The following is an 11,044-nucleotide window of genomic DNA, read 5'->3' as shown; positions in this document are numbered from 1 at the left end:
ATGGCCTTGAAACTGGACGAAAAGTCTCGGTTCAAGAGCAGGTTGCAATATTTTTGTATATTGTTGGCGGTGACATTCGAAACAGAAATGTCTAAGAAAGATTTCAACATTTCGGCAAGACGAGGTGTTAAAAGTTGTTACAATGATGTCTATTGATTGGGAAATGCCTCAATCGAGAAATGGTGTGCATCTATATATTTGAAGCAACCACAGATATTATCCTCATTTCAAGGTAAATAATTAACTACAAGTGGAACTTGGGTGTTATACATAATTAATGTTGGTAGGATATTTCTAATAATCTATGACTAAAAATATTTGTATTCACTATTTTGTAATGGGATTGTATTTGAGCAATTGACGAAACACACATCAAAGCATATATATCTCCAGATAAGCAATCTCGTTTAATAAGTAGAAAAGGGTATGCGGCTCAAAACATAATGGCCGCATGTGACTTTGATATGTGTTTCACATTTTGCTTACCAGGATAAGAAAGAAATGCACACGATACTCGAATCCTCTTAGATACAATTAGAAATCCTAATTATAATTTTCCAAAATCACGAGGTAACTGTTTTATATTTGATTGCTACAGTAGATGCACCACACTTACATCTTCATATTTATTTTTACATTTATAATTGCTTACTTTATCTTATTAATATTTGAAATTTTAAAATAGATGAATTTTACTTGGTGGATGCTGGGTATCCAAATATGAAAGGATATCTTGCACCTTACAAATGAGAGATGTACTATCTAATTAAATTTGAACATGGTCAACCCCTCCTCCCCCCCAAAAAAAAAATGTACAAGAAAAATTCAACCAAGCACATTCATTACATAAAAGTGTAATAGAAAAAACGTTTGGGGTTTGGAAAGCAAGATGACCGATGATAAAGGATATCCCACCAAACTACAAGTGGCTGACCCAAGTCAAACTTGTTTGTGCAATAATGGCAATTCATAATTTCATCCGACTAAGTCAGTCCCGCGATATTACAATTGACTCTTATGATAAATTCACAGATTATGTGCCTAATGAAGAGGAAGGATCAAGGTCTCCACAAGCACGCCATAGCAATCAGGTTGAAGGTGATGACAACGAGATGGAAGTAAGGAGACATAACATTTATATGTCAATTTGCCGACGAAATTAGGAATTATCTAATATGTAGGAAGTTTTATTTTTATTGTCTTAATTGTAATTTATTGTATTTTTATTGCAATGACATTTTCTTGCGCCATTGTGAAGTCAAGATTAAATAAATAAATAAAAAAAAAAAAAATTTGAGGTCATGTAAAAATGTACCAATATAAGTACTAATTATATTAATTTCCATTAATGAAATAATTTTTTCAAAATTTCAAGTGAATAAAACGAAAATTACAATTTTTATATTCATAAGGGCAAAAACGACAATTACACAGCAAAAAGCAATTTTATAGTTTATTTACCAAACACTAGGGGTGCTTGGGAACCTACCTTTAAGGCTAAAATTGCCTCAAAAACAATTTTAGCTTAAAAGATCCTAAACCAAAAGTTAAAAAAAAAAAAAAAAAAAGGCTGGCAGTGGGCTGTCACTGAGACAGTGTAGGCACAGTCTACCACTGTCACAATGACAGGAAGGTAAATTACAATTTTACCCTTTTAGATTAATTTCGGAAAATGTGAGGTTAAGGACAAATTTGTTATTTTAACTTCAAACATCATTTCAACCCATTTTTCAATACACCAACTCAAATAAAAATCTATCATATCTTCCCAAACACAAAAACTAAGGGGTGTTTTGGGAAGTTGGCAAAAAGCTAGCTTTTGGCTTTTTACCAAGCTTTTTGGCTCTTTTGTAGGTGATTTGGCTTTTTACCAAGCTTTTTGGCTCTTTTGACACTTTAAATAGCTTCACACATTCATTTCGTTTGCCATCAACTCGTACAAACCGAATAGGATTAGAACCCAAGTTGACGCCGATGTCGCAGTAATTCATTCCGTATTGATTTCCTGACTTCATTCATATATACGTCATTGTCGCCCTCTGGTTCACCATCATCATCGTCACCAAGACCATCAACATTTGGCATGTCGTTGAACGTAAAATTCTTTGCATTCGTAACCTTGTTAAATGCTTCATCGTCGCTCGAGTTGCGGCGTATAAAATTATGTATTGCTATTGACGCCCCAACCAATGGCATCTGCACTTTCCCGAAATCATATCGCGACATGTTATGTAGGAACCCCCATCGCGCTTTCCATACTCCGAACGTATGTTCAATTGCACTCCGTAAGGAGGAGTGCACCGTGTTAAAAATTTCGTTTGCATTTTTTGGCCTTTCAGTTGCGCGAAACTCTTCCTGGTGGTAGCAGCATCCCTTAAACGGCGCCAAAAACCTTTTTTGGTTCTTGTATCCCGCATTAACAAGGTAATATTTCCTGCTTGTATTTTGGTAATTTTGCATTAGTACATAGCATCATTATAAATATCAAATGCACACAACTAATACAAACAAAAAAACCAGCCGTTATTCATCTAACCTTCCTCTGGCATGAGGAATTGTTTGGCCGGGTCTTGTGTTACTTCGTTAAAAACTCTACTGTCATGCATACTACCCTCCCATCCGTAAGATATAAAAGTAAAACACAAATCGAAATCACACGCTGCGAGCATGTTTTGCGTGTGCAGTCCTTTACGTCCAAAATATGGCGCTGCCTCTTGAGGCGGGAGATGTGCCTCCACATGTGTGCCGTTAAGCACGCCAATACAGTCCTGCAGAAGCCCACAAAAAATGTGAAGGAGAAATGCTACTACCCAAAAAAAAAGTTCGCCCTTACTTTCTGAAAGTGGCTACTATTCATAATTAAATGTGAGACAAATAAATGCACTCACTTTGAATGGGAAATATTTCTGTCGGGACTCTAAGTACGGATGTCTACTGTGTTGTGACCTTGTCAGTCGACATTGTGCTATTGTGAACAACTTCATTACTTTAAGAACTCGCATTACATGACGCCATACTGTTTCCCCCGAGTGTTGAAAACGGTCTTCTATGTCCTAACTCGTGAAGCCTCGTAACACGAATATGAACATGTCGACATTCTCAACTATGTCTACACCATGGGGACGTTGTGGTACTGGGAGGCCGCAATCCTCAACTAATGTCTTGCACAACATCAAGAACACATCCTGTGACATCCAAAAATTTCGCTGAAATGCTTCATTCCTTCCTCGAAGCATCTCCTGCATCCACATGCTACCAGTCAATACTGATGTGTGAAACGGAGTCCTGTCAACATACGCATACTCGTTGGCAACACGAGCAATTTCCACCCAAATCATTGATGTCGTCGATTCCATTTCTCCGATCATCTCTCGTATCCAGGCATTTATTTGGCCATTGCGTACGATTTCCGAGCTAGTACCCTCTTGTGCATCCATAGACGTTGCAAATTATGTGAAATAAAAACTACAAGCTGTAGTGATTCATTGGCGAAATGAGTTGCTCAACTCCATGATATATAACACTCTTGTTACTGTGGCCATGTGATTGCCCAAAACTGAACACCATGACACTACCATGTGAATGGTAGTACATTTCCAGGTTTGTACAATTTTTACTTTGCATGCTTCCATATAAGCACAAAGTTTCATGTGCTTCTGATTGACGTAAGGCACATCAAAATTTTTCAATATTTGATGTGAATTTTTTTATATAAAATAAAGTAAATAAAGAAATGTAAATAAATAAAATAATGGAACACAAAAATATTTTTGCTTAAAATAAATAAAAAGCACAAAATAAATAAATATTTTTTTTAAAATAAAAAAATGTAACTACTTTGCATCCTATATTAAATAAAATAAATAAATAATTAAAATAAATAAAAGAAATAAAAAGAAATAAATAAAATAAAGAAATGTAACTACTTTGCATCCTTTTTTTTTTTTTTTTTTTTTTGCTTCACAAAAATTAATTTCAACATAGTTAAAAAAACCATCATTTTCTGTGTTTTTTTAACCTTTCTGGGGACTACATTATCGACTTTTTAATTTTCTAACAAATTAGTGTTTGCTTTTGTAACTCCAATTTTCGTTTTGTCAATTATAAAATAGATTTAACAAATTCAATCCAAATAGACTATACAATATACTACTTTGTTTTTCCCATCAAACTAATGTCTGCCCCACAACTAACCATCTGCATGTGACAAGGAGCACCTAAAATAAATAATTACACAACAAACAAAAAAGAGACTGCAAAGACATGCATGTAGATTCCTTAGCCATGACATTTCGCATAACATAACAAGCATGTGACACAACAGTGCCACCTTGCGGCGTGTATACTTGCATATCGGTTACAAAGTCCTACAGAATCATACATACACATCCATACCAAAATAAAAGGAGTGCGAATAGTCTCGCATGTGCACCATCCAAAAAAAAAAAAAAAAAGCTAAAACAAACACACAAAATATACTATAATCTCATGATAACCAAATACTAAAATGACAATCCAACCACAAAGGCCTAATCCAAGTCAACAGCACCACCACTCCCGAATAGCTGTGTCCCCTCTTCACGATCCTTGCCAACATTGGCCGGCGTGTAGGCACGCTTCTCTGTCAACCAGTTGACAATGTAATTCTAGGGGAGGGCCATGATGATGTCTCCATTATCGGGTGAATCCATTATGCCGCATGCGAATGAGAACAACTTACTGTCGGGCTCTAATCCAGGCGTGCTCATAAGCCTTGCAAGACAGTCCCCAACAGTGTTGTCACCTTTATCAGTGACAACGTATTGCGTAATTTTCAGCTCCCTGCTTTGTTTGCTCACTACTTCCACGAGATTGTTCATGTTACTAGCGACAGTACCAGGCGTTGCCCGCTTGCGACGTTTTGTATTGGCTGATCCATCTACGGCTGACTGGGAGGGAGCATCGTCAAAGAGGCTACTATTAACCACGTTCTCCCTGACAATGTCATGGCCTGGTTATAGTGGTGTTCCTGCACCGAGAGGTCCCATCCCGTTATCCTCGTTGGCATTGGTCGCAGCAGCAGCAGCATCGCGTACTTTTGTTGGAGTCCATGTATGTTTCCCAATCGCTGCTGCGCCAGAGTACACCCGCTCCATGAGGTCCACGTTCTCTAGAGGCTTACTCTTGAATTTAGCACATTGGTTGTTCATCTAAGACATGAGAAAAAACCTATGTAAGTAAAGCTTGAAATGTATTTGCTGCCCTTAAAGTGTACCACCAATGACAGTAACAGAGGCAAAACACATAAAGGGATTCAGTGTTATAATTGAATTAAGTGTACAGATGGCACGTTGTGGGTTGCCCAACATATGTGAAAGTAGTATGTTCAACAAGTGCTTTGATTTGCAAAAGTAGTTATGTGAACAAAATATGGCACCACAAATCAGCAAAACTAGTACAACAGTAATAGGGAACATAAATTTTTTGTCAAAACATACTGCTTGCATTTTGGCCCACCAATGGTCAGGTGCAGTGAACAAGTCCGTCTCATGGTCGTACCCAAGCCCTGTCAAGCCGTGGCTAGCATTCTCCAACTTCTTCCATGCTACCCAATCTTTCTTCAAGTTGTCAAACTTGTTTTCATTTGTTTGGCCGAATATAGCAGGCCGATTTTCTCTAGAAATTTGTTTGCTACGTTCTTATACCCTGCCAGGGACAATCCACACAGTTGTCGATTACCACCTTCCATTTCAGCAATGACGAGTTGAAGAAACAGTTTTATATTGTCGCTATCGAATTAGCATTTGTGGACTGGCTGGGGTTAGGTTGATGTGACAGCGTTACCTCGAGACTTTGAAGGGGTACGGGGAGGTGATCGGTTTGTTGCCATGAGTAGTGCTGTCCTGCTTATAAAATTAATGCAATATCAGTGGCAAATAAAGTAGAGTAGATATTTTTTGCATGCCCAAAAGTGAAATAAAAGTGTAAGACGCACAAAAAAACAACGATCGTCCTAAGCGTACGTAGGCTCTGATCTATGCGCGTAACGTCCGCTCGTAACCCTAGATCAACATCATTATGTGGCTGGTTAGTACCCAACCTGGTGCTGCGAAACTCGTCACACCAACCAACCCACGCAACACATCTCTGCTGGACAAAATTGCAGTAGATAGTTAGTATGCATACTATGCGACACGACCACAAATGAACGACGACATGACTAAGTGCATAAGAGAGTGGCAACACAAGCACACTGTAGTTCTAGGGCAAACGTAGTACGCACGACCAGGGTTTTTGGCAGATCTTGATATCCTTACAACGCAATGTCCAAAGCCACAATCACACATCCTCGGTGGCCATGATGAAGTGGCAGTTGACGTGGAGGACGTCATCTGTATACTCCTTGGATTTTTTTGTTCATGTTATAAATTGAACTAATATCATCTAGTGTACGGAATGAAAGACAGTAACTGAAAGAAGTTCATTTTGAATTTCGGTTAACTATTGAAAATGCTAGTTTACTGGTGCGTCTTGATTAGCCATTTTCTTTTCTAAATTTTTCCGTACTATAGTTGTCTTGTGCTGTCATGTTTTGGTAAACTACTTGAGGAATACACAAGATATATGTTGTACGAATTTCTGTAGTCTGGGAAGTAAACTAAAATAGCAAATTAACATGAAAATGACCACCTCCACAGTACTATACACAATCCTCCCCACCCCAACAATACAATAAACAATCCACGGTACTAATTCTTTGGAGCCATTTTCCAAATCCACAATACTAATATTCTTTGAATATCACAATTATTGTATGAATCTATATGTATAGCATCAGCACTGATAAATAGTTTTGGTTGGAGTTTTATAAATGTCCATTCAAACATTAAAGGCTTTTTTAAATTCATGTTTTGAATTTTCTGTTCTAAACATTAATTACAATTTTTTTTTGTTATATATTGTTTTGCATTTTTGTCAATGTGAAAGAGAAAATAACAGAGGAAAGCCTCAACCCTTGGGGCAATGTGAGTGGTAGTTTTACTCGCACAGTGTTCGGTAGTTTGGGTTTTGCTGAAGTTGCCTCAAAAAAGCAAAAGGTTTTGCATTACTTGTCCAGAATTTTTTTTACGAAACTGAATAGTTGATTATGGGGTTACAGTGGAACGCTTGGGTTGGCCTTGTTTGGGCTTTATTTGGAGTACAGTAACCGTTGTGAATATTGATATGAATCTGCATACTTATATGAATTTGGAGTACAGTAACCGTGTTTGGTAGATTGTGTGTATTTGTTCTTTTAAATCTGCATACTGATATGAATTTTCTTCCTCTTAATTTTTGATATCTTATATATATATATATATATATAAATAAAAATTAAACATGTACGTGTAGTTTGTATACCACATTACAAATTAGGCCAATGGATTTGCAATTAACTAGATGTGAGTGGCCAATGCCGTTTTTTTCTTTGGAATGTTAATTGACTTAAAAGTGGAAGATAGAAATATGTAGTTTTATCTTTTATCATGTTGATGGTAACTAGTAAGTAGGTAAATGATAATAGTTGCTTCCCATTTGTTCATGTGTGTCAGCTTAATGGTTAAGGTAAAAACAAAAAAAAAACAAAACAAAAAAGATAGAGCTTCTCAATCGTGCCAAGACGGGAAAAGAAGAAGAAGAATTTTGTTTTAACAGATTACACAAAACCTGCAACTTCAAACGATGCACGCACATAACAACCTGGTATCATTCATTCCGTAAAACACAAATTTGTGAAAGAAGGCAAGTAGATCGAAATGGATGAGTACACAGAACATCTTGCCATTGAAGATCAGAAATACAAACATTTTTTGACATCAGAAATCACTAGTGCAAACCAATATGGAGCAACCATTATCAATGTTATATATCATACAGCAGGTTATCCATCAATCGTGAACAACTGCTGTCATGGTTTTGGGTCCATCACTACTTGCGAGAAGACAACAATGGAAGACAGTTTTTGGCTTACTTGATAGTGCAGATCCGACGAAGGCGAGGACGTGGGCGACGAATCCGGCGGCAGCTTCGGCGGGGGACGGCAAGGTCGTGGGTTATTCCAGGGAGTTAAACGGCGCAGCTTCAAGGAGGACGAAGAAATCGCTACCAGAGGTGAGAGGAGGCAAATCTAACCTCATTTTGCCCTAGGCCCCAATTTACATAAGATGAGGGTAATTTGGTAAATGGCCGAGTTGCGTTTTTAGATCTTCCCAAATGGTGTAAACTACATTTTTTCACACTTCAGCGTTTTTTTCCTAGGCTGAAAATGCTTCTTTTTATCAGGGTTCCCAAAACGGCACTAAAATAGCCTAGGGCCTCGTTTGAAAACAGGCTAATTTAGTAACTTTTTGGCTATTTGGCTAAAATATGAGCTAAAAAAAATTAGTATGTTTGGGATGATTTTTTGACTTTTTACGAAAAGATGTGCAAAAAGTAGAGAAAAAAGAAAATCTTTGACTTTTTGGTATGAGTTATTAGTTTTTTGATTTTTTTAGTGATTTTTTGACTTTTTAGCTAAAAAAACCACTTGCCAAACGAGACCTAAAATAGCTAAAAAGTCAAAAAACCTTTAAAATAGCCACTTCCCAAACACCCACACTAATTTCCTGCTTAAATCTAGTATCTCATAGCTGCACTAAATATGTTACCAGTTTATATTCACAGCTGTAAGGTATAATATGTTAAGTTATAATGTATAATCATTTTCTCACAGTCCTATTAAACGGGGCTATAATTTTTTTAAATTTAATCTCGTGCATAGTATGAATGATATGCTAATTTTAAGAGAACAAAGTGAGTTAGCGAAAAACATAATAAAAAAAAAATAGAAGGAAAACCCAGTCCTTTAGTCCTTTGGGCTTGGTGATGATGAAAGTCTTTGCGTGTAAATCCATCCAATGAAGACTGATTATTTGCAAGAAGTTTTGGTGCTGTATTATTATGACTGTAAATTAATCCCACTGAAATTGCTCTATTAGTAACTTTTGTTATTGATTTTGAGTCCATTTACTTGTTTTTATAATTAACGTTTTTGAGACTATAAAAATGTCACGTTTGATTGGAAGTCACTGTGTTTAGTTCCACTTTTTTGAGTTATTTTTCAAAATTTTGATTTAAAAATTGTTTTTTGAAAATGGACTAGTGTTTAGTTTCCTTTTTTTTTTTTTGAATCTTGTAAATGGAATTCAAAATTCTATCCAGTTAAGATTTTGAGCAACGTAACTATGAAGTTCAACAATTAAATTTTAAAAAAAAAATTTGTTAGCACAAATCACATCAAAAGTAACACCATATTTATTTTGTGTAAATCTACATTTACATCTAATCACTTTATGTCGATTTAATCATTTCATGTCAAATTTCTCCATTTCTCAAGTCCATCTAAAAAATAAAATTCCAATTTTTTTTGTTTTTTTTGATTTTTTGGATAACCAATTTTTTTTTTTTTTTAATTTTCTAAAAATTATATCTAAAATTTAAGAACCAAGCACCATGAGAGTTCAAATTAGATTAGAAGACATGTGGGATCCCAAGTTGAGATTTTTTCCTCCAATATGGCATTTGTTTGGCTGGATTTGTAGTTTAGTCTAGAGTCGTAACTATTAATCCGTCACATGAGGAAATGAATTTGCTCACACACTTTTGGAGTGTGTGAACAATATATAATTTTTGATAATTTTGTTAAATAAAAATATACGACTTTTGATTTGGGCATATATTCAAAAAATATGTGGGTGTTTGGGAAGTAGGTTTTTATGTAAGTTTTTTTAGTGGTAAGATATTATTAGAGAATTTTTTTTTTTGTGTTTGGGAAGATAGTTAGGTTTTTTTATAGTTGTATGTGATGTTTGTGAGAGAGAAAGTGAAATATTATAGGGTTGGATGTGATATTTTTTTTGGATGTGTTTTTTTGGTTTTGCAAAAAAATTGTCTTTTAGTAGAAAAAATCAAAAAAAAAATCCCAAACCCAAGTTCCCAATATCTAAAAATATAAACTTCACTATTCTTCACCAATCAAAAAATGTGAGGACTCTTCATATGAAATGATAGACTTCCATCCAAATTATCTTCTCACCACCATCTAAATCATTTTAAAATGTTATTTGTAATCTCATCGAACAATTCTGTGATACTTTACAAAAAATATGCATCTCTTAATCCTTTTCCTCAAACAAGCATGGCCTAAATGGTACCCACTATTTACTCAAAGCAAAAGTTGAAATCACAATTTCGTTAATGTTGTATTTAAATTATAAGTTTGTGTAGGAACTTGAAAAAAGAAATGATAAAAGTGAAAGAAATATCACATATATTTTTAAATTTATATACAAATTTATTATCTAAACAGTGTAATTCAGAAAACAATTCAGCATATATAGATTTGAAGAAGGGAAAACCCAAGCCAGCTCAAATATCTGGAGCTAATAACAAGGCTTGTGGTTATTAGTAGTGGGGTTTTGTTAATGTATCCCACATCATTTAAATAGGAAAGAGGGAGAGCATAGATGGGGTCTATAAAGGAAGAGTGAGAAGCAACTTAAAAAGTTACATACCTGGACGGGGTCAATGGGTGATCAAGAAGGCTCATGGCCTAGGTCGGTGGCTTTCATTGCACAATACTGAATGCGCACTCGGCTTAACATCTCCCCTTTGATGGGAGACTGTACGTCTTAATTTGTGGTAGCTGGGGCCTGCGCCTGCGCGGCCCCTCTCAATTCTCTCTCCTAACTTTTTTACTATATTGTTAATGCAACTTCGAAAATTTATGATAAAAAAGCATATGGTGAATCTTATAATAATATGCATGTTATTATAAAAATCTTACTCCCTCCATCCCAAAATAATGGTCTCTTTTGGGGAATTTAATTTTTTTTGGTAGTACAATTATTGCATTTAAAAAAGTTGATTTTCCAAAATTATCCTTTTGATAGTACATTTTTTGGGAATATCAATGCATAATTGTACTTTTTATGTTGTTTATTAATTTAAAAGAAGGGTAAAATAGGAAATTTATATTATTTTTGTA

General features: G+C 35.4%; 1 non-coding gene across 1 annotated transcript; it reads left to right on the top strand.

Annotated features, from left to right (window-relative positions):
• The first annotated feature begins 10,563 nt into the window (after window positions 1–10,563).
• LOC114309983 (U1 spliceosomal RNA) lies at window positions 10,564–10,730 on the top strand. The gene has a single exon (XR_003645950.1). It is a non-coding gene; the product is annotated as a U1 spliceosomal RNA (small nuclear RNA).
• The last annotated feature ends 314 nt before the right edge of the window (window positions 10,731–11,044 follow it).

This window comes from Camellia sinensis, chromosome 5 (assembly GCF_055761805.1).
Source record: "Camellia sinensis isolate YWXY chromosome 5, ASM5576180v1, whole genome shotgun sequence".
NCBI lineage: Eukaryota > Viridiplantae > Streptophyta > Magnoliopsida > Ericales > Theaceae > Camellia > Camellia sinensis.
Note: the sequence above shows the minus strand (reverse complement) of the source record. Positions and strands in the feature narration are given on the sequence as shown.